At 38.5% G+C, this 24,961-nt stretch overlaps 1 long non-coding RNA gene and 1 pseudogene across 1 annotated transcript; both read right to left on the reverse strand.

Moving 5' to 3' along the window:
- On the reverse strand, positions 3,955 to 5,006 carry LOC109834369. The gene is made up of 3 exons (XR_002245547.1): positions 4,697 to 5,006; positions 4,541 to 4,612; positions 3,955 to 4,431 (listed from the first exon to the last, which is right to left on the reverse strand). It is a non-coding gene; the product is annotated as an uncharacterized LOC109834369 (long non-coding RNA).
- Positions 5,154 to 9,526, reverse strand: LOC109834368 (annotated as a pseudogene).

Consider the following 24,961-nt stretch of genomic DNA (forward strand, 5'->3'; position numbering starts at 1 on the left):
TTCTAGGATTTATTTTAAATTACAATTATTCCTTATTTTGATTTAGTTTCTACGGTTTTAAAATTTTCAATTGATATGGGCTTTATCTTCTAATTTCTATTAGATCCTTTTTAAAAAAGTTTTACTAATTAGCTGCTATTGTTTAGTAGCTTTGTTGTAATGGGAAATGGCAGGAATTTAGATTTTTTAATGTAATTTATAATTTATAATTCACTGCTAACCAAAATTATTTGAATGATAGCTCATTGTCTTAAAGTACTATTTCTTCATGTTGAAGCTGGTAAAGGGTAGTTGGTGAAAGATATATGATTTAAGCTGGGTTAGGTAAGACTCTTGAATTTGGGAATATTATTTGGATTAGTTCAGAGTACTCTTTGGTTTCAACTTATGGTTGCATTTTGTATAAGGAAGTTGTTTTCTTAATGCAATAAGAAAGATGATGAAAGTCTTAAAGTACTATTTCCTTTTGTGTTTGTACTGACTAAGTAGTTATGTGACAGGCAGGGATTCTTTATTCGGTTAAAGTGTTGCTTTGCTGAATTTGTGTTATCTGTTGAATTTTATTTAATTTTATGAATCTTATGTAGTTTTGTAATTTTCAATACAGTTAATGGAGTCTAATTCCAGGATCAGTTGTGACCACGTACGTATTATATGCATCTACGTCTGATCAGTTGTGGTCACACTTCCTAGGTTGTTTAGTTCATGCACTTGCACTCTGCAATGTCAGGGGGAAATGAAACTTGTTTTAGTGCACATCTGCGAATCAAATTTCTTGGTGCTTGATGCTATTGCTCCCCTGCCTCCCTTTATTTTCAGCATGGTGTCTACTTTTCCTGCATCCTAAAGCATATCTACCTATGATTACCGCTCAGCATGCTCACTTTAGGTTGTATAGTTTGTGTAGGCATAACTTGATAATATTTCCTAGGATGGTACCTTGAAGGTCATGTAGTTAACAATAAATTATTACCCATCTAACTACTGTTCAATAGGAGGCAATGCTTGTCTTTGATGATCATTTAGTGAGAAAATGATGTATATTCGACTGGCTAAATACTAATTGGAAACTCTTGAAATTGGTACTGCTGGCGGAAATGGATACGCCTCTCGCTCCTTGAGTGCTACAAAAATCTTGTTATAAACAGCGTCATGAAGTCGATCAAATACTGTGGAGCCTACTGCGGCTCCGGCTTTACTTGTCCAGCCCTCCGGGTACAAGTTTTACCTCGACCATGTCCTCATCCCGATATTTATAATATCAAGATGAGAGCTTAATTGACACAGTTAATGAGGTCGCAAACATATATATACATAACGTATCACAATACTTATTCATAACACATAGTATTCACGCAAATACTTTGAAATCAACATAAAATAGTTGTAAAAAAATTCCAAAATTTTGGGATATACGCATATATCGTCCTCACTCATTCTAGGAAATTCTTAGCGGACTCTATACATGAATCCTGAGAAACTCTATTCTAGCTCCACGACTCGACACAGGATGATCCTAAGGATACTAGAACTAGAGCTCTGATACCAACTGTGACGCCCCTGTTTTCATACTTGCCTGCAGTACAAGGTGAACCCAGAGATGTTAAACCGGTCATGCACCTCCACTGTGCAACAACATGTTTCACCAATCACAGTAATATCCTCTAGTGGAATCAAGTATAAGTGAAGGTGCAAAACAGTCAAATAAGGGAAATAAAAATACAATAGACATGATGTAGAAAGAAATATCTCATAATGATATCATGTCTCGACTAGAATAACTGAAATACATCTGGAGTCTAAAATAACATGATATGTCTCAACATGAATCGACTAGAAATCGTACTAAGGTAAACTGCCTTAACAATATGAGTACAAACCCAAATAACTGAGTGGAAACATAAGACTATTGCGGAGTCCCTGCTAATAAACCATGCAACGACGACTATGCAAAAACTTCGTCATCCTGGGACTCTTCGGTGCTCTGAGCTGTCTGAAAGTTAAAATAAATAAAAGAAAAAGAACAACAACAAGAGCGTCAGAGTGCTAGCAAGATTACCTCCATCCGTCCTCGGGGGAAGGCTGCTAGATGAAATAGAGGCTCTATCTATTAAGCATAGTCTACCTAGATTATTTTTCCCGAACCTAATGGAATTAATACTTAAAAACTTACCACTCGAGACGTAGTACGTCGAGCGAAATAATCCAAACAAGGAAACCCTCATGTATATACCGTATCTCTCAAGTAGTAAATAAGTAAATATTAACCTTGAACTAAACAAACAAAATATAACTGGAAAATAAAGCATAATAATAAACATTAACATATGTATCTCGTGTACTCATATAACAAGTTATCTAAACAACGAGTAATATCACATTGGGCATCTGCCAAAAACTCAGGGTCAATCATTCTCTATAGTTTCTCAATAAAACATATACTTATGTGATTCGGCAAAAATGGTATCATCGCATCACCATGCGGATCAACGAATAGGTATCATCGCATCATCGTGCAGATCGACAAAAAAGTATCATCGCATCATAATGCAGATCGACCAATAAGTATCATCACATCATCTGCGAATCGATAAATAAGTATCATCGCATCATTGTGCTGATCGACAAAAAGGTATCATCGCATCATCTTGCGGATCGATCAATAAGTATCATCGTATCATCTTGCGGATTGACAAATACGTGTAGTGGAGTGAAAAATCCTCACGGTCTTATTTGCGATGTAAAAACTCACAATGTCAGGTGTGTAAAGTAGGGAAGGCAGATTTTGCCCATACCCATTTACCCACCTGGCCCGCCCATCACTTGGCCCGTCCAAAACCCACCCATTTAGTTAAATGGGTCTAAACGGGTGGGTTCATTTCAAATGATACTAAATGGGCACTAAATGGACGGTGTATATTTACCCGTTTGCCCGCCCGCCCGTATTCCCAAAACAAAAACCCTAAAATCGCTAAATCTCTTCTTTTCTCTCTCTAGGGCAGCTGAGCTCTTTCTCCACCTCAATCCCAACCCCAATCCCTACTCCTCCGCTGCCTCCTCCGCTGCCTCCTCCGCCGCCTCTCGAACCCAGAGCCTCCGACGCCTGTGCGTATTTTGATTGGTAAATTTAATGCTATTTTGTTCAATATGTTCATGCTATTTCTAAATGGGTAACGTACATGCCTGTGCGTATTTTGATAATTCAAAAAGTTTACAAAAACCCCCTAAATTTTGCAAAAAAACCCCAATAGTTTACAAAAAAACCCTAAAAGTTTACAAAAAATACCCTAAAAGTATTATACATATATAGCTACTATAGTTAAATGGGCAAATGGGCGGCCCGTTTATTAAATGGGCGGGTAAAAACCCGCCCATTTAGAAAATGTTAAATGGGTCATAAATGGGTAAATGGGCAAAACATGCCCGCCCATTTATGACCCGCCCGTTTAATGCCCAAACCCACCCGTTTAACACCCCTAGTTCCAGGCAAGAACAAGAATAAATTGTTTCAAGAGTGAGATAGAATAAATTGTTTCAAGAGTGAGATATGATGATGAATGTACATATACATCTTTAAATATGAACCTAACTGAGAGTTATTAATGTCACTTTAGCAAACTCACATGCTTTAATGTAAGTACGTTAGACGGGAACTGCACGATATGAAAAGAGCGAGTTTCACGTTCTTGTACACAAGGATTTGAGATTATGGAAGCACCATAACCAAGGGAATTCTAGACCTTCAAGCGAAATATCACACATCATTAACTCCTCAAGAGAGCATCAAACTATCATGAAAACAAAAGTTGCATATGCGCACACGTTTTTTACATGACATTAGTTGGATTGCACGTGCAATGCACGTGGTAAAATTTTTAATATTATTTTAAATTATAATTTTATTTAGGTAGAGATTTGGTATAAATTTATTGAATGTAAACAATATAGCCAAGATATGAACAAAATTTTAAAATTCACAACGTTTGTACAATAAAATTAAATTCAGGGATAGTTTAGACAAATACACCACAAATAGTAGAGATTCGTGTACCAAACATTTGAAGACTTAAATAATATACTAAACTCAATCTCTGTCCACTCTCATTTGGTTTCTCTGAGGAAAATCTAGGATTCGATTCATACATTCTTCATACTGAATTATCACTGGTTGATGCAGATTGGTCATCTATAACTTGTCTTCGTCTCACATTAGGTGTAGTTTCATGGTCATATGACTGACATTGGCTCCCAGCAGTAGGCTTTCATATGCATTTCCTACCTCTGTTGAAGCTTCTCCCTTGTGAGCTAGGCTTTTTGTTACTACTCGCATGATGTTGGTTCCTTCTAGGTTAATTGTATATTAGTGGCAGGATGTTCTGGAGGTCTGGTTCGGAGCTGAACCCTATTCGATACAAGCTTTCTTTCATCTTTCTGTAGGTGATAGATATCATGCAGGTTGAAATAAATTTGTTAACTGTCATAAATGCTAGGGATGATATGACATCCTTCTCTATCTAATTAAAGTAGATTGAGCATGCACCTCTTCGTAGGATCTGCAGGTACACAATGCTTTGCCAATTCAGCTCCCTTCCCATTCAAGACAATAACTGACCTGTATCAACAAAGTATCTTCATAGTATTAGAATGTATAGGAAGTATAAATTGTAAGGAATTATATATCAAAATACCTCATTACCGTAGGGAATGTAAAATGGTCACAAAATGTTCAAACACATTATTTGCCTGTCACAACTCGCAAACACCCTCAATCAGACATCTAATAACCGACAGCAAAAGTTCCCTTTTCCGATGATGATGACGTCAGCCCTATGCCTCCACTTCTCAGCACCAACAAAATTCCTTGTGTAACTCAGCCAGGATCTCAAGCTAAGAGACGGCAGAAAAGGTTCATAATTGCACTTATTTATTGAAACAAGAACTTGATACATTAACCTCATTCACATGGTTAGGTAAACTGCAGTATTGCCTGCAGTTCTTATAGGCACCACTTCATTTGTAAACAAATAAATACATGGTTAGGTAAACTGCAGTATTGCCTGCAGTTCTTATAGGCACCACTTCATTTGTAAACAAATAAAAAACACTTTACAAACATGAATAGCGTTGCTGATAGAACTCAAACATGACATTGGAAGAGGAGGGAGCTGATCGTTTCACAATAGCAGTCTCCATCTCCCAGAGGGTGGAGACAGAGAATGGTCCAAATCTTGCTTGCTCTTTGTCTGTCTCAATTTAGCTTTGAATATTGACTTTGCCATGAGTGTCTGCACCGTGTTTGCAAAGTTGCCTACTGCCATAATTACCAGCAAGATGCCACAAAATATGACCTGCATTATCAAAGTAGAAATCAAGAGACATCTATGCTAAGACGGTAGACATTACATATTCTATAAGAAGAAACAAAAGAAAATAGGACAAGGTTTTCTTGCCTGCCACTCGGAAGCAACGCCAACAAAAGCAGTTTTAAGAAGCAATATCCCAACGTACGCCTCAAAACCCTAAACTCAAAAAAAAAATGTTTAAGATACTATGAGTAATTTCGATTACTGATGCATACAATGAAAGATACACTTGAAATGAAAATGTGGTAGCTGGCACGGTGTGACTCCACAATTCATTTGAAATTTATCTTTCCTAGATGCATGCTCTCGAATCTAAATTACGCTAAACAGCAACAACAAAAGAATTTTTAGCCAACAACGAGGTTGTAATTATGCAGCTTAACCTTATACATGTAAAGTAAAAAAAGATGGGGGCACAGAAGCCATAGTTGGCCTTCTACACCGGCAGTTTCTCCCCACACAACATCCATTCTCCTTGCCTGCAAAGAGAGAGAAAAATGAAGAGAGACGACACTTAGGCTTGATCATATGGAGAAATATAAAATTACAAAAAAAAGTGTTAATTGCAGATACACCTCCTGTACTACAGAGATATAGACATTTATATGCCCATAAGACTAATTTATTAGCACTTGCATCCTCTGAACCTCAAGCCATGTTATTCTCTCATTAGGTTGTTAGGTTGAGATGTCATCTGGGAATCATGTGAATAACTTTTCCCCTTGATATTTAGAGGACAATTTATTTTTTAGAGTTAAACTAATGTAGTTTTAAACAAAGGAACATGATTCAACAGAGTAAAAAGACACAAAAATCTATTTGATGGACAAGACATCAAAGCATATGAGAAAAAAATCCGTAAAAATAATAGGAAAAAAGAAATTCCAAGGTTTATAAACAAGGTTCTGCATTGAGCTGTCCTGATACTGTCAAAAACGCTTTATTGCATGCAAAACACCAGTTGATCGAAGTGCTTGCTTGCTTCTACACTAAGTCTGAATTTTCTGTCTTTTCTCTTATCGGATACTAAAGACTTCTGCCAAGTCCTATTAGAAAGAAGTCAGCATGTACCATCAAACTCAATAATCTCTTGTATGTATGCTTGTATGGGTTTGAGCAGGTTAGTACCTATTAAATGTTACTTTATACTTGTAGGTTATTGCCTCAAAAAAAATATATACATCCGCGTAATTTATCCATTAAACAAGCACAATAGTTGAAGATTAATAATTTATCAATCCGCATAGACAGATGAATAGGAAACCAAAGAGTAAAGCAGTCATGGCAGTATTTGCTTTACCAAAGGGTGCAAAAATTCACTATGATAAAAATTCAAGTAAAAAATATATGATGTTACCTTGCCTAAAGCAATGCGAGTATACAACCGCTGGCGCTAGTATCTATTTTGTAGAAGCATTGCAAAACATTGCATGACCGCCCATACAAGAAACAATTCAACCCCTTTCTGCGCAAAATTCGTGTTAGATTGGATATAATAATTATCAAATTAATATATAAATAAGAAATTAACTACATGCTTGTTGGCACAATCAGGTTGCCCTTTTATCTCCCATGTGAGATTCACAAGAGCCATCAACATAGCACAATAATGACGGAATATCCACCTGCAAGAGCACAAGTAAAAATTGTTTTATGAAAAGCAATGCTGTCCTAGATAATAAACAATTATCAAGCCCTATATAAATAGTAATTTGTTCTATCTAAATGTTGAAATGAGATTCTCGTATTCATAATTAAGGCGTCATTGTAACTCACCAATAAAAGTTAAAGCATTATAATAGTTGAGCTTGGTAGCACAAAATCTGACTTAGCTGACAAGCTGGTTTACATGGATAGGGTTTGAAGATCATAATTATATCAGATCATGTAGATAGCGTTTGAAGATCTTACTTATATCAAATCATGTGGATGCCCCCTCATTGCCACTCTAAGTGAACTGAACCCACTAAAATCCTAAACCAGATGTACCAATTCAATATACCCTTGAACAGATGCATTTTAATATCAAGTTAACCATATTGTTAACTTGAATTCTGCATCAATATAATAAGCAAAATTAAATCACTATGAACACAATAAAGGTGGTAGTTGTATTGCTTGTAGGTACTGATAGAGAAACAATCTTCCCTACAAAAAGCACTAAATATGTACATTAAGTTTACCTCAATCAGAGATAGCAAATATTATCCTGAGTAACATTTGGTGACAGATTTTATATCTATTTAGCCTAAACTAAAATCAGCAATGACCCTGACATGCTCCCTTGACTGTAAGTTTAACCAATGTCAAAAAGATGGAAGGATGATTACTAACAAGGGCGAATATAACTTCCATTTACTCTGAGTATGTTCTCTCGCAAAGCTAAACTTGTATAGAGAAATAATAGCCATGCCTGGGAAGAAAACAACAAATGTTTAAACCAAAACAACATCTTTAACCACAAATTCCAAACAAAAACATATGATGATGATATGCAATTGAAAGGTACTATCTACCTGGTAGAGCTGAACTACCAATGCTGGGAAGCATCCATTCCAAATCCAAGACCTTAATAGTAGCATAGTGGAGGGAAAGAAAAGAAACAGAAAGGTCGTTCGATCCTGCAAAAAGGAAGTTACACTATTGTCAAATGTGATTTTGACCTACCAAGAGATAATGATAGCATATTATTGCATGGCTTTGATGGAAAGTTTTCTTTTCTTTCATATGCATCAAAAATCACAATGCACTACGTTGCAAAGTACACCATCTTCATCACATTTACTCACAAAATTATGTCAACCTCTAAGCAAGAAGATGGTTGCTTTCCAGTTACATCTAGATTGTTTATAGATAGTCATGAAATTCATATATCAACATGGTTGTCTGACGGCACTGTCAGGTTACAAGGTGGAATTTCTAAACTTAAATCTACCTTTCATATGTAAATGTAATATATTTAACTTAATAGGAACAGATTGGGAGAATTTCCACCAACGCAAGCCTACTACCAGAATTGAATCACAGGGAATAAAGAACAGAAATCTCCTACTAATGGCCGAGTCAGCATCCCTAATGACTAACTAACCTTGGCAATTTTATGTGATGTGCTCAAACGCAGAACATGCCACTGATACTCTTTCGTAATTTACTTCTTAGAAGGATGAGAATCAATAAGATGCAAGGAAGAATTATTTGTTAATGTCACTAAACACTAATAACTTAGGATTAGATGGTGATGGAACAGCTCAGAATATGTTTGATTAGGTTGCCTATAAGCTTTGGATGATTCTCTTCAATCTAACTTTTCAATAGAACAAAGACACTATCATGTGGTTTGGTCAAGTTCAGATTTATTGGTAGATTTTCACTGGAGATATTAAAAGTAAAGTTTTTATAGAGCTGCAACCTTCAGATCCCTCATTTAATTAAGTATTCTTAACAATACATCATCATGATTACATGATCACCATAAAATGTTAGTTTTCTAAGGTTGATCTTCCACACTTTGTGCATTTTCTAGTTAAACAAAGACCATGAAAAATGAATGAAGTGAAAGTACAGGTGAAGAAAGTACAACAAGAGTGTCCCGAAAACCATGGAAACGGACCTACCAACATGATGGTGGTGCGATTTCAACAAGGATTAAAACAAAAACTGCTTTTATAAGTTGACAGATACATAAGAGTTTCTTGAACATGAGTACTAACACAGAAACTGCCTAAAAACAATCATTTGGTATTCATGAGCCACAAATTTGCACCATAGATGAGAAGGAAACCTTGTCATGGTCCATTCAAGCCTATAGAAAAGCTAGAGATATACATGCAAATCTTTAGAATTTACACTACTCTTCTAATTATCCAACAATAACAAGAATGAGCCCTCTTTATCAAATATGAAGTTTCAACTTTCAAACATGAAAGACATCTATGTAACCAAATAAACAAAACAACTTAACCTGTAATCGTTGTACTCCTCTTTCACTTTAAGACGAACCTCTTTCCTTGTAGCCTGAACATTCAGTGTTCCAAGGAACATCTTCAAGAACATTCTTGCTCATAAAGAAAAACGATCGACATGGACATCACATATTGGAAAAGAAAAAAGGAAATTCAATTTAGGATCAGAATTGGAATCCAGAAAAAAGTAAACAAAAGATAATGCACCATGATCTTTGTTTGGAAGAAGAGATGACACATCCCCCTCTGAAATATGGCATTTTGCACGGTATAATTCTTCATCTAGCTGGACAACCAAAATAAAATCATTAGTCTTTAGATGGCTTTACAGGTAAACATTTTGATAGGTTGAAGAAGTCCATAATTTGCCATGTTAATAGAACCGGAATTTTAACTACAATATTTTTCGCAACCACATAACATGTATATGGGCTAGATTATAACAATCATATACCTTCTAAAGGAAGTAAACACAGAAACTTGGCTCTTCAAATGAAAAAGCTCAATAGCCTAACAAAATTGATTTAACAAATAGAAGCATAATGAGGAAAAAAATTCACAATACTCTTGCCACTGATAAAACCTCTAGATGTTTTGTATAAGGAAATCCAATGATTACAGACCAAGACAAATCAGACAAGATTTTTTTTAATATTAAAACATTTAAGGAAATTCCAAATCAGTAAACTAATAGTTACAAAATAAGGGTTAAATTTTTTTTATAAACTTCGGTCTCTCGTGCAGAGGTATATTAATATCCGCCAACACTACAAATATAAAAAAGCTATAATCTCAAGTTTTCATGGTAAGTTACATAAATCTTCCTTTAACCATTCACATATAAGAATGCATATATTAAAATAATAATTTGGAATGTAAAATATAGTTAAAATACAGTTAATAAGATATTTTTTAACATAAATCTCATTATTGTAAATTTTCTATCAATATGATTTATGTATTCTTATAAATCATATTGATATGATTTATAAGAGTCATAAATCAAGCTATCACGAATAGTAAGGGACTCAAATTTCCATATTCTAAGCGCAACAAAGCTTCACTCCCTCCTTAGGCTAACCTGCTTCCTCCAACCTTACATCTGTTATACATCGTTTTCCACTGAAAATTACAGTCGCTCCAAATTGAGAACAATCAAAATATCCAAATTTTCCCTTGGAAACCAAACAAATACTATGCATCCATAAACATAATATTGGCTCCTCATCCATGACTTACTCTAGGAGCATTTCTCGTGACCAAACAGCTACTAAATAATAATTTTCCCACGAAAATTCATGTTGTTCTAAATCCAGGACATCAAATAAATTGCAACATGACATCAATGGAACATTAATGCATGCATGTCTCTCCCTCAGAGCATCAAAATGAATACAAATGTATAGACTTTTTAGGCAGTTGCCTATCTAATTCAGTACATATTCAACAAAGCCCAATCAAAAGTAGGTTGGTTTACATGCATGCATGTCAAAAATCGAAACAAGATGACTCAAATTTCCTCAAAAAAAAAGTTCCAGCAAACAAATTGAAAAAGATTCGAAATCGATATCTAGTTTTGAAATCGGAATCTCACCTTCTCAGCATTCCTCCGATCGATTTCGCCCCTGCGGATAGCGGAATTGGCAGCGGTCTTCAGCTTCCTGAGATCGGACTCTAGGGAAAGTGCCCGCTGCCAAAGTCCCTGCTCCTAGTTCAACGTTCTTGAGATCAGCGACGACGCCGACTCCTGAAGCTCCCACGCGAGCTCCCCTAGCCTCGTCGCCTCCTCCATCAGCCCTCGATCCGCAGCCTCGTCCGTCGCCGGCGACCTCTCTCCCATCGGGATCGATCTCTAGGGTTTCTTTATCCTTTTTTTCACTTTTCTTTTTTTATAATACGAGAAATTGAGAAATTGTTACCCGTCCTTCAAGATGAAAGAATGGGTGACGAAAATACATTTAAAAATCAAAAGTAAAATTTAGAAAAGGATCAAATCATAGCTTCGTCAAAGAGTCTCCTTCGTGATTGTAAGCGATGCCCAAAATCTGAGAAGTGAGGAGATGATGGCAGAGGAGGTGCGGTGATGATGAGGGCAATAATACTCAACGTTGGTAATTAATGATTTAAGAAAGTGGGAGGTCGTTGCCGGAGCTGAAGCGTAAGAGGGCGTTGCCGGATCTGAAGCGTAACAGATGGTGGCTTCTACGAAGTCGTAACCGACGGAGGAACGAATGCGGGCTACCAATTTCTTAACTCTATTTAATGATAAAAAGGGGTAATTTTGTTATTAATTATAATAGTTGAAGGGTATTTTTGGGAAGAAAAAGTTTTTCCCAAACTCCCTCTTTTAAAGGGTAGATAGATGTACAAGAAGTGTTGTGTTAATTACAAAGGATTAAACAACAACGATACAAATAAAAAAACGTCGCAAGCCATTACACATATTTTTGTCGTTAGATGCAAGATAAAATAGAAGTGAAAAGTCTCTTACAACTTTCAGCGGAGCACTTGAATGAGGACTTGTTCTTAAGTCCAACGTCGCCGATTTAAGAAGAATGGAAAACCAATTTAAATACTTTTGATGAATTCACATTGTCACAGATATGAGTAGATTGGGTAGGAATATAAAGGGGCATATGGCCCTTTGAAGCTTTTGGGATATTAGTGGAGATTCAGTTAAATGGTATTTGGTCGGGAAAAAGTAGGAAGTTGATTTCAATAGGGGACATCAATTGACTGGCAAAACAAGCGTCCGGAGTTTTGCGATATACTCCCTCATATTTATTAACAAGCGTCCGGAGTTTTGCGATATATTCCCTCATATTTGTTAACAAGCGTCCGGAGTTTTGCGACATATTCCCAATATTGAAAAAAAACGCGCTATGTGACTTGTTATTTGACGTCCTATAGCATAGCAAACCTTATGCTTCATAACATGTTTCAAATGGCGCGCACATGTTATCTTTGCTTGATTACAATATAGTGTACACTGTTTCATTGTAATATACACTTTCTGTTGGGGAAACCCCGATGCCGAGATCCAATACCAAATAGTCGAGAGAAGAGCAAACACACCAAATCAATGCCACAAGCAAGATACACTACTTTTAATGTGGTTCGGCGAATGCCTACGTCCACGGGACAAGGAAGGGGGAGTTTTCACTATTAGAAATCAAGGGGATACAACTACGGTTACAAATCTCACCAAAACCCACAACAAATCACTCTTGATCTCTCCCAAATGCTCCAATAATAGAAGCCCACAAAACCCCTCTCAATGGCTGCTAAAACCCTCTTGCTTTAAATCCTAAAAATGAGTTAAGGGTATATATACAACTCCCAAACGAAACAGGTCTGGAAACCAAACCCAACCCAAAACCGCTTCGGCGGTCGACCGTGATGGTCGACCGCGAAGGTATATATATACAACTCCCAAACGAAACAGGTCTGGAAACCAAACCCAACCCAAAACCGCTTCGGCGAAGGTATCGCGGTCAACTGCCACGGTCGACCGCATCAACTCCAGAGACTTCCCAAGACAACAGAAACTTTCGCGATCGATCGTCACGGTAGACCGCCAGAGATCCAGAGGAACAGTGAGGTCCCGTGCACGACTTCGGTTGACCGCAAAGACCCGTGATGGACCGCAAAGACCCGCGGTCGACCGCCAACCTGTCAAACTGAGTTCATGAGCCCAAACTTGCTATTCTTGCCAATCCTACAAATCTCCACCTAGACGAACGTTTTTCCAAAACTGAGCCGACACTGACCACACCAAAATGCCTCACTTATTACGTCCAATACGCCATAACAACGGACTCATGACAACGGACTCCATCCATAACAAATCGAGACTCATACAGGAGTGCGGACACTCACCCAAAACAATAGTGTCTACTAACCAAATTGGCTGCATCAAAACTGACTGCCTACGTATCCTCTTGTCCAAGGAATCAAGCCTTCACGTAGTTCACCCAATGGCCTCCAAAGGCCCTCAATCCAAAAGAAGAGTTCTCAACTCTTCACCAACATCAACACCCAATCTGCGGCTGATAGCATCAACAATGACCCCAAACTGACACGATCCAAACACCTCTACCTGAGGTGACCCAATGGCCACATCCAAGCTACATCCACCAGCTGCACTCGAATCTACCAACTCATCATCCGCATCCAAATCCAAATGACTCCCACACTGTGTCAACACTCTCCACCTGCTCGAGAGTCCAAAGTGACATACCTACTCAGAACAGAATCAGAAGCTCTCAACTGATAGCCAAAAGAACCTCTAAATCTTAATCATGCAATCGGATCCAATCTCACATCCACGATGTGACCAAGTCCTGGGTAGCCAAACATCCCATGTAACCCAAAGTCTGAAACAGCTCCACCAGATCTAACAACTCTTAATGTAGCAGTTGGCAACCTCATAAGATGGTCCAAACATGTCGGAGCCTGAATACCAAATCCACTGCTCGACAACCAACGCCGATCATTCTCCAAAAAGGAACAGCTCACCGAATCCGCCATCTCATCTCGTCGCCCCAATGTCTCCTCTCTTAAGAAGTGTCTCTAACTGCCATGAGCTGGACACGAATGTAAGAAAGAACCCCTACTAGAAGTAGTACGATGGGTAACCTTTCTGCCAATACACCCCCTCCAACTGTTGCGGACTACTAGGGCTTCATACCAACGGGACTTGGTTGTTACCCATAAATACCTAGTACAATCCCCAACATAGAAAACATAATACCGATTACCTCCCAATGATGCCTCTTTGGAAGGCCCCCGAATGCCTAACTAAACACTTCCAATAAGACCCCTCGATCGATGGATAGAAGTGCCAAACTCCATATCGGTCTTCTCGCTCATCCAAATGTGCTCAAAGGACTTTAATCTATAGGTCATAGCACTCCTCAACAATCTATGCATGACATAACCAATTATATATCCCAGCAACAAACAATGCTACAGTCTAGCCAAAGAAGTCGTCAGCTTTCTATCAATCACCATGCTCCCAAGTAAATAATACAAGTTGCTTCTTCTGACCGCTCTTCATCACAATCATGGACCCCAATGTGACCTTTAAGCATGCATCCGCCAAGATCACCCTATAGCCTGCTGCCTCCAATGCCCCAAGTGAAATGATGTTCTTCTTCAATTGAGGAACGAAGCTCACTTCAACCAACTCCCGAATCATCCCGTCACTCATCCAAATCTGAACAATATCGATACCACCAATAAGATATTTATGATCATTACCCATGAGCACAACATCCCCTCTTTCCAACTCCTGAAAGCTAGAGAACCAATCCCTCCTAGGGCATATGTGATAAGTAGCAACCGAATCCAACATCCACTCGGTGGAGTCAGCAACACTAACTGACGGAAGAGCTGGGCATAAATAGCCCGAAGAATCCGAATCTAAAATGTCACCACTAGCCTTGGCAACATTCAACTCTGAAGCTTGAATAGCTTTCCCCTTATTCTTTCCGGCTTGAAATTTTGGGCATTCGGCTTTCCAATGTCCATCTTCTCTATAAAAGGCACACTAATTCCTACCAACTATAGGATGTGCTCCTCTAGACTGCGACCTTCTATCACGGTTTGGACTCTTACCTCTTACGACCAATGCCCCCGCTACTGGCTCAATGGAAGTCTCCTTGTCCTTCTTACGAAGTTGATAATTCACAAGTGCCGTGGTGACCTCACTATACGAAAGAGATGCCTTTCCATTAATAAGAGTAAGGACGAAGGTTTCATATTCCTCGTCAGGTAAGGAACTCAACAATAGCAACGCCTTGTCCTCATCTTCAACCATGACATCTACATTCGCCACATCCGCAAGAAGATTCGTGTAGTGGTTCATGTGATCACTAATGGATGTCCCCTTCTTCAATTGGAAGCGATAAAGCCTCCTCTTCAAATGCAAGCGATTTTCGATGGTCTTCGTCAAAAACTTGCCCTCTAGGACTTCCCAAATCTTCATCGCCGACATCTCATTCATCACATCATATTTTAGATCTTGAGTGAGACAAGTCCTAATCACACTACACACCATTCTATTCATTTTCTTCTAAACCTTCTCATCAATGTCGTCCGGTTTCCCATCCAACTCTAACGTTTCTTCCAAATTTTACGTATTTAGCGCATCCAAGACTTCGCATCTCCAAAGTCCAAAATTATTTGTGCCATCGAACTTCTCCACATCTATCTTTATAGAATGTATACTCAAACTTTGGATGGTATTCACACTAGAAGAACCCTCCTCACCTTTATCTTTCCCAGCCATATATCTCAAAGCACCCAATAACAATTGCGGAACAAATAAGAAATAGATCCAACTTGAAAAGATAGAAACTTTACCACAAAGATCCTATCTTTAACACCAACCGAAGCTCTAGATGAACTTCCCAACTGATCTACTCCTCCAAAAAAGCCCAAGCGTTGCCCAGAGCACTGATACCAAATGTTGGGGAAACCCCGATGCTGAGATCTAATACCAAATAGCCGAGAGAGAAGAGTAAACACGACAAATCAATACCACAAACAAGATACACCAGTTTTAATGTGGTTCGGCGAATGCCTATGTCCACGGGGCAAGGAAGGGGGGTTTTCACTATTAGAAATTAAGGGGATACAACTAGGATTATAAATCTTACAAAAACCCACAACAAATCACTCTTGATCTCTCCCAAATGCTCTAACAATAGAAGCTCACAAAACCCCTCTCAATGGCTGCTAAAACCCTCTTGCTTTAAACCCTAAAAACGAGTTAAGGGTATATATACAACTTCCAAACAAAACAGGTCTGGAGACCTAACAAAACCCAAAACCGCTTCGGCAGTCGACCGTGACGGTTGACCGCGCAGGTATCGCGGTCGACTGCCACAGTCGATCGCATCAACTCCAGAAACTTCCCAAGATAGCAGAAACTTTCGTGATCGACCGTCATGATCGACCGCCAGAGATCCAGAGGCACAGTGAGGTCCTGTGCATGACTTCGGTCAACCGCAAAGACCCACGGTCGAACGCCAAACCTGTCAAACTAAGTTCCTGAACCCAAACCTGCTATTCTTGCCAATCCTACAAATCTCCACCTCGGCGAACATTTTTCCAAAACTGAGTCGATACTGACCACACCAAAATGCCTCACTTGTTGCGTCCAATAAGCCATGGCAACGAACTCATGACAACGGACTCCATCCATAACAAATCGAGACCCATACGAGAGTGCGAATACTCACCCAAAACAACAGTGTCTACTTACCAAATCGGCTACATCAAAACTGACTGGTTACGTATCCTCTTGCCCAAGGAATCAAGCCTTCACGTAGTTCACCCAATGGCCTCCAAAGGCCCTCAATCCAAAAGAAGAGTTCTTAACTCTTCACCAACATCAACACCCAATCTACGGCTGATAGCATCACCAATGATCCCAAACTGACACGATCCAAACACCTCCACCTGAGGTGACCCAATGGCCATATCCAAGCTACATCCACCAGCTGTACTCGAATCTACCAACTCATCATCCGCATCCAAATCCAAATGACTCCCACACTGTGTCACCTCAGTTAGAATCCCAAACAATATAGAATGACTTGGAGTATGTAGAGTAATCTCCATCCAATATAGAGTAGCATCACCCTCCACCCGCTGCGATATCCCATTGATCTGGTCAACACTCTCCACCTACCCAAGAGTCCAAAGTGACATACCTACTCAGAACAAAATCAGAAGCTCTCAACTAATAGCCAAAAGAACATCTTAATCCCAATCATGCAATCAGATCCAATCTCACATCCACGATACGACCAAGTGCTGGGTAGCCAAACGTCCGACGTAACCCAAAGTCTGAAACAGCTCTACCAGATCTAACAACTCTCAATGTAGTAGTTGGAAATCTGGTCAACACTCTCCACCTACCCAAGAGTCCAAAGTGACATACCTACTCAGAACAAAATCAGAAGCTCTCAACTAATAGCTATAAGAACCTCTCAATCCCAATCATGCAATCAGATCCAATCTCACATCCATGATACGACCAAGTGCTGGGTAGCCAAACATCCGACGTAACCCAAAGTCTGAAACAGCTCCACCAGATCTAACAACTCTCAATGTAGCAGTTGGCAACCTATTAAGATGGTCCAAACATGTCGGAGCCATAATACCAAATCCACTGCTCGACAACCAACGCCGATCCTTCTCCAGAAAGGAAGCTCACCGAATCCTCTATCTCATCTCGTTGCCCTAATGTCTCCTCTCCTAAGAAGTGTCTCTAACTGCCATGAGCTGGGCACGAATATAAGAAAGAACCCCTACTAGAAGTAGTACGATGGGTAACCTTTCTGCCAATACACCTCCTCCAACTGTTGCGGACTACTAGGGCTTCATACCAACGGGACTTGGTTGTAACCCATAAATGCCTAGTACAACCCCCAACATAAAAAACATAATACCGATTACCTCCCAATGATGCCTCCTTGGAAGGCCCCCCCTAATGCCTGATTGAACACTTCCAATAAGACCCCTCGATCGATGGATAGAAGTGCCAAACTCCATCTCGGTCTTCTCGTTCATCCCAATGTGCTCAAAGGACTTCAATCTACAGGTCATAGTATTCCTCAACAATCTATGCACGGCATAACCAATCATATATCCTAGCAACAAACAATGCTACAGTCTAGCCAAAGAAGTCGTCAGCTCTCTATTAATCACCATGCTCCTAAGTAAATAATACAAGTTACTCCTTCTGATGCCCTTCATCACAATCATGGACCCCAAATGTGACCTTCAAGCGTGCATCCGCCAAGATCACCCTATAGCCTGCTGCCTCCAATACCCCATGTGAAATGATGTTCTTCTTCAATTGAGGAACGAAGCTCACTGCAACCAACTCCCGAATCATCCCGTCACTCATCCAAATCTGAATGGTACCGATACCACCAATAGAGCATTTGTGATCATTACCCATGAGTACAACATCTCATCTTTCCAACTCCTAAAAGTTGGATAACTAATCCCTCCTAGGGTATATGTGGTAAGTAGAAACCGAATCCAACATCCACTCAGTGGTGTCAACAACACCAACTGACAAAAGAGCTGGGCACGAATAGCCCGAAGAATCCGAATATGAAATGTCGCCACTAGCCTTGGCAACATTCAACTCTGAAGCTTGAATAGCCTTTCCCTTATTCTTCCCGGCTTGCAATTTTGGGTATTCGGTTTTCCAATATCCATCCTCTCTACAAAAGGCACACTGATTCCTACCAACTACAGGATGTGCCCCTCTAGACTATGACCTTCTATCACGGTTTGGACTCTTAGCTCTTGCAACCAATGCCCCCACTACCGGCTCAATGAAAGTCTTCTTATCCTTCTTACGAAGTTGATAATTCACAAGTATCATGGTGACCTCACTATACGAAAGAGATGCCTTCCCATTAATAAGAATAAGGACGAAGGTTTCATATTTCTCGTTAGGTAAGGAACTCAACAATAGCAACACCTTAACCTCATCTTCAACCATGACATTTACATTCGTCACATCCGTAAGAAGCTTCGTCTAGTGGTTCATGTGATCACTAATGGATGTCCCCTTCTTCAATTGGAAGTGATAAAGCCTCCTCTTCAAATGCAAACAATTTTTGATGCTCTTTGTCAAATACTTGCCCTCTAGGACTTCCCAAATCTTCTTAGCCGACGTCTCATTCATCACATCATATTTTAGATCTTGAGTGAGATAAGACCTAATCACACCACACGCTGTTCTATTCATTTTCTTCCAAACCTTCTCATCAATGTCATCCGGTTTCCCGTCCAATTCCAACGTTTCTTCCAAATTTTGCACATTTAGCGTATCCAAGACTTCACATCTCCAAAGTCTAAAATTATTTGTACCATCGAACTTCTTCACATCTATCTTCATAGAATGGATACTCAAACTTTGGATGGTCTTCACACTAGAAGAACCCTTCTCACCTTTATCTTTCCCGGCCATATATCTTAAAGCACCCAATAACAATTGCGGAACAAACAAGAAATAGATCCAACTTAAAAAGATAGAAACTTTACCACAAAGATCCCACCTTTAACACCAACCGAAGCTCTAGATAAACTTCCCAACTGATCTACTCCTCTAAAAATGCCCAAGAGTTGCCCGGAGCTCTGATACCACTTGTTGGGGAAATCCCGATGCCGAGATCCAATACCAAATAGCCGAGAGAGAAGAGCAAACACACCAAATCAATGCCACAAACGAGATCCAATACCAAATAGCCGAGAGAGAAGAGCAAACACACCAAATCAATGCCACAAACAAGATACACCAGTTTTAACGTGGTTCTCAATGCCACAAACAAGATACACCAGTTTTAACGTGGTTCGGCGAATGCCTACGTCCACGGGGCAAGGAAAGGGGAGTTTTCACTATTAGAAATCAAGAGGATACAACTAGGGTTACAAATCTCACCAAAACCTATAACAAATCACTCTTGATCTCTCCCAAATGCTTCAACAATAGAAGCTCACAAAACCCCTCTCAATGGCTGCTAAAACCCTCTTGCTTTAAACCCTAAAAACGAGTTAAGGGTATATATACAACTTCCAAACGAAACGGGTCTGGAAATCAAACCCAACCCAAAACCGCTTCTGCAGTCGACCATTACGGTCGACCGTGTAGGTATCGCGGTCGACTGCCACGGTCGACCGCATCAACTCCAGAGACTTCCCAAGACAGTAGAAACTTTCACGGTCGACCGCCACGATCGACCACCAGAGATCCAAAGGCACAGTGAGGTCCCGTGCAAGACTTTGGTCGACCGCAAAGACCCGCGGCTGACCGCCAACCTGTCAAACTGAGTTCCTGAGCCCAAACCTGCTATTCTTGCCAATCCTACACTTTCAATTTAACATTCGCTATTCAATGCAACATACACCATTTCAATTATAATTATATTCGAGTTTGAGAATAATTTCTTTGTTAGCTCTATTTAAAACTTGAAATAGTTATGTAACTTTTCTTAGATGTTAAGACTTGATGGCTTCTTTATTTGTCGTGATTGATATATCGTAAGATTGTTATGCTTGTGATTGTGAACTTTATTGATTTTTAAAGAATGAAGTGAATGTGAAATTACGAACAAGACAAGTAAATTAGTGATAATATATTTGATCGTTTTATTATGGTGCTTGTTAATAAATTAGTAAAGATCGTATTAAATTTTAAATTTTTATTAAAAAGTATTTTTATATTTTGAAATCATGTCCATGTTTATTAGGAGTATTTCAGATGTTTTTATATTTCTTTCAAATTAAAGGAGAAACACATAACCTAGCTATATGTTACATTGTATGAGCTTTAAGGTACCGAGCAGCAAAGCGTTAAATTAAGTCAATATTAAGGTACACTTTCTGGAAAAATGATGGAGTTGATAGGTACCATGATTAAAAGAAAGAGTATATAATTTAGTTACAAGAAACTAAATGGGTGGGTGCGTGAGAAATCTTGAGACATTGAGAATACTTAGTCTACCCTTTTTTTTGTCAATGAAAAGTTTTATTCATTATTAAAATTTGGAAGTTTTTTTTACACCTCTAGATACTCAACTTTCACTTTCACATCTGAGAACAAAAGGAAAACCTGCATATACAAAAATCCTCAAATCATAGGAGCCAATCCTAGCTAATATCAGGACTGTTGAGGACTATGTACAATATCTCCATCTTAATCTCTCTAATCACAACATATGCTCCCTTGCTTTTCTGTTGAAACAATCTGTTGTTTCTTTCCCGCCATATGATATAAATAGAAGTGACCATGGGCATCCTCTTGAGCTTTTGATTAAAACCCTTCCCTCTCAGGCTGGTAGAGAACTAGTTCAAACAATGATTGCAATTACAAGATTTTCATCTACACTTTAGCCAATCCAAAACACAATTCCATACGTAGCAAGAATACCCACAATCAAAAAACAGATGATCCCTGGATTCGACTGAAATAGAGCACAGACAGCAAGTGTTTGAACTTGTGATCCCCTACTTTAAAATCCTATCCTGAGTTAGTAATCTATCTTGTATAGCCAGTCAACATATGAAAGAGTGCTTAGGAATATTTAATCTCTCCCAAACTAACTTCGACCATGATATATTGCTTGCAACTGGGGAGATAACCAGATACAGGGCAGAAAGTTTGATTTTTGCACCTACATAGCAGGAGCTGATCATGTTCTTCAAATTTTCCACTCCACCACTGAAAATAAGAGCTTTGTCCCTTGTCTTAATCAATTGTTTCCACATCCATGAGTCTCCTTCTCTTGGTTTTACATGCCAAATATCTCTATTCTTCAAATATGTACCATGGATCCATTTAATCCACAACAACTCCTTATTAATATGAATATACCATATACATATCAAAGCCGATGCTTAATTCCACACAGGAGCTGAAAACAACCCCAAACCACCTTGATCCTTTCTTAAACATACTCTCTCCCATGACACAAGTGGAGTTCTGAAGTTTTTGCCTGATTTACCCCTTAAAAATTTCCAGCATAAATCATCAATCCTTTGAAGAACCTTAACAGGAAGGAAAAATTTGAAATCTAGAAAATTTGGATTCCAAGTATCACACTTTTGATCACTTGCAGTCTCCCAGCATATGAGAGATTTCTTTGCTTCTGCCAGGCATTGAATTGTCCTTCAATTTTTGTGAGTAAAGGATTACAGTCTAAGAACGACAACCTCTTAGATGCAAGGGGGACACCCAGATATTTGAAAGGCAATTCTCCAAAAGTGAAACCCAACAAGTTATTGATAGAAACCTTTGTTGATTCATCCACACCCTCAAAGAAAATTGAACACTTTCCAGGGTTGGCTTCAAGACCAGAATTTCTGTCAAACTCCTTAACACATTAATGTAACTTATGCACAGAGTTTCCTTTAAAAAAATAAGAGAAGGTCATCAGCAAATACCAGGTGTGTGATTTTAACTACCACACTTTGGATGGAATATAAATATCCTGTTAAGTTTTAAAAGACCCAACTTCCTTGAGAGCTATTCCATTCCTAGGATGAAGAGATAAGGAGAGAGTGGGTCACCTTGTCTTAAGCCATGTTCACCCTTAAAATAACTATGAAGAGAACCATTTAGAGAGATTGAATAATTTGGTGAAGCGATACATGCCATAATCCATTTGATCATAGTATCTGGAAAACCCAATCTAAGAAGCAAGTCTGACATGAAACTCCAACTGATGGTATCAATTGCCTTCCTGATATCAATATTTATCATGGCCCTTGGAGAAATATTTTTCCTGCTATAATTCTTGATCAGTTTATGAGCAAGCATGATATTGCTTGAGATTTGCCTCCCTTTAACAAAAGTACCATGTGCTTCATTCACAAGATACTCCATCACTATTTTTAATCTGTTTGCTAGCACTTTTGAGATGAATTTGTAGATACAATTACAGCATGATATAGGTCTAAAATCAGAGGGGGTTCTTGGACATTTAATTTTGCGAATAAGAGAGATGGAAGTTGAGTTCACCCTACCTAGCAATTTCCCATTCCTAAAGAACTTCTGTATAGCCAAAATGATTTACTCCCTTTTGATAGGCCATGATGATTTGAAGAATGCCATACTATATCCATCAGGGCCAAGGGCCTTGTTTTCAGAAATAGAGAAGATTGCAGTTTTTATTTCTTCCTTTGTAACTGGAGAAGCTAGAGCATTTTCTTGAGAAGCTGATAAGCAAGAACCTGATTTAATAATACTCTTATCTAGAGGAATTGTATTCACAATAGTACCCATAAGGGTTTTGTAATATGCAATTAATTCATTTACAATTCATTCTCCATCAGTGATTTTATCCCCCAAATTATTACAAAGAACAACCACCCTATTGTTGTGTTTCTTTGATTTAGCTATATCATGAAAAAGACTTGTACACCTATCACCTTAAAGATTCCATGTAGTCCTTGCTTTTTGTTGATAAAAAAAAATTCACAATCTAGGAGCTTGTTGTATGTTGAGATGCATTCCTTCTCCTGAGATATAAATGCAGGGTTAAGAGGATAAGCTTAAAGTTCCTTTTGAGCATCCTCTAAAGTAATTCTAGCTCTTTTAACTTGCTCGCTAATATTGTAAAAATGCTTTTTGTTTAAAGCCTTCAGAGACTCTCTCAGCAGTTTAAACTTTTTACAGACTGAAAACATTTTGTAACCTTGAATGGTTTCCTTCCAGGTATCAGAAACAGTGGGCAGATAACTGGGATGTTTAGTCCACATTTTGAAGAATTTAAATGGCTTTTTCTCTTACATACATTCTTCGTAAATTGAAATTTGAGCAGGAGAAAGATCTGAGAAACTAGGAAGAAGGAATTTAGCATGACTAGCATTATAAGTATTTATCCATACATCATTAACCAATGCTCTGTCAAGCCTACTCTAGACTCTGGAATCAGATTCTTGCTTGTTGTTCTAAGTGAAAAAACAACCTATAGTTTTTAGATGAGAGAGAAAACAATCTTCAATGAAGTCCCTGAAATCCTTAGTATCAGCTTCAGATAAAATTGAACCCCCTAAATTTTCATCACTGCTTATCATAGAATTAAAGTCTCCACAGAGTAACCATGGTGAATTACCAATACTTTGATTTACCTGAATGAGATCCAGCCAAAGATCTTTTCTAGCTTCAATTTGATTGAAACCATAAACTGATGATATGATACAGTTTAATCTACCATCTACTAATTTCACTTTGCATGAAATGTACTGATCAGAGGACATTAAAGGTTGTACATCCAAAATATCAGGGTCCCATATGATTAGAATCCTTGCTTTGCTAGAGCTCCTAACATTTGATATCCATGTCTAACTACTTGTAATTTTCTTGGTAGATGCAAGTAACATAATATCTTTTATTTTGGCCTCAAGCAGAGCAATAAAAGAGGATTTATACTGATAAAGGTGTTTCTTGACCAAGTGTTTCTTAGAGGATTTATTCAATCCTCTAACATTCCAGAATGTTAGATTCATTTAGTTTTGATCCCCTTTATCCATTATAGAAGGGTCAAGATCTTCTGAGAAATCCAAAGGAAAAAAAGAATTTATTGGGGTCCTTTTTGAATTTTTTTCCTTTAACTATCATCCATGGTTTATTTACATTTCTAGCACCCCCAGATCTATGGATAATTATGATCTCAGTTCCAGATATTGAGTCTTGTTGGAACAATACTTTACCATCTTTTGAGGCAGATTCTTAGACGTGCACAACATGCACAGGTTCCTGACTTGAGCTAGAAGGTTCATTTATTTTTTGATTGTGTCCAGTATCCATAGAGAGCTGATTTGAAGTACTACAATTAATAGAGTTCATAATAACACCAGAGGTGATTCCCTACCCATTTACATGCTCAGGTAGCTGAACTGAGAAATTATCAGGCAGTTGAATATTTGCATAATTCTCATTACTAGACTTCCCATTCTGAATTGATATCTCTTTTACAGGTATCTGAGATGGATTTATAACTTTTCTAGGATTCACATTTCCTCTTAGAACATGTGAGTTACCATAACCATCTGGTAACACAAGTTTATCACTTTTATCCCCAGGTACAAAAGTAGAATCCT

The sequence above is a fragment of the Asparagus officinalis genome, chromosome 3, assembly GCF_001876935.1.
Source record: "Asparagus officinalis chromosome 3, Aspof.V1, whole genome shotgun sequence".
Classification (NCBI taxonomy): Eukaryota; Viridiplantae; Streptophyta; class Magnoliopsida; order Asparagales; family Asparagaceae; genus Asparagus; species Asparagus officinalis.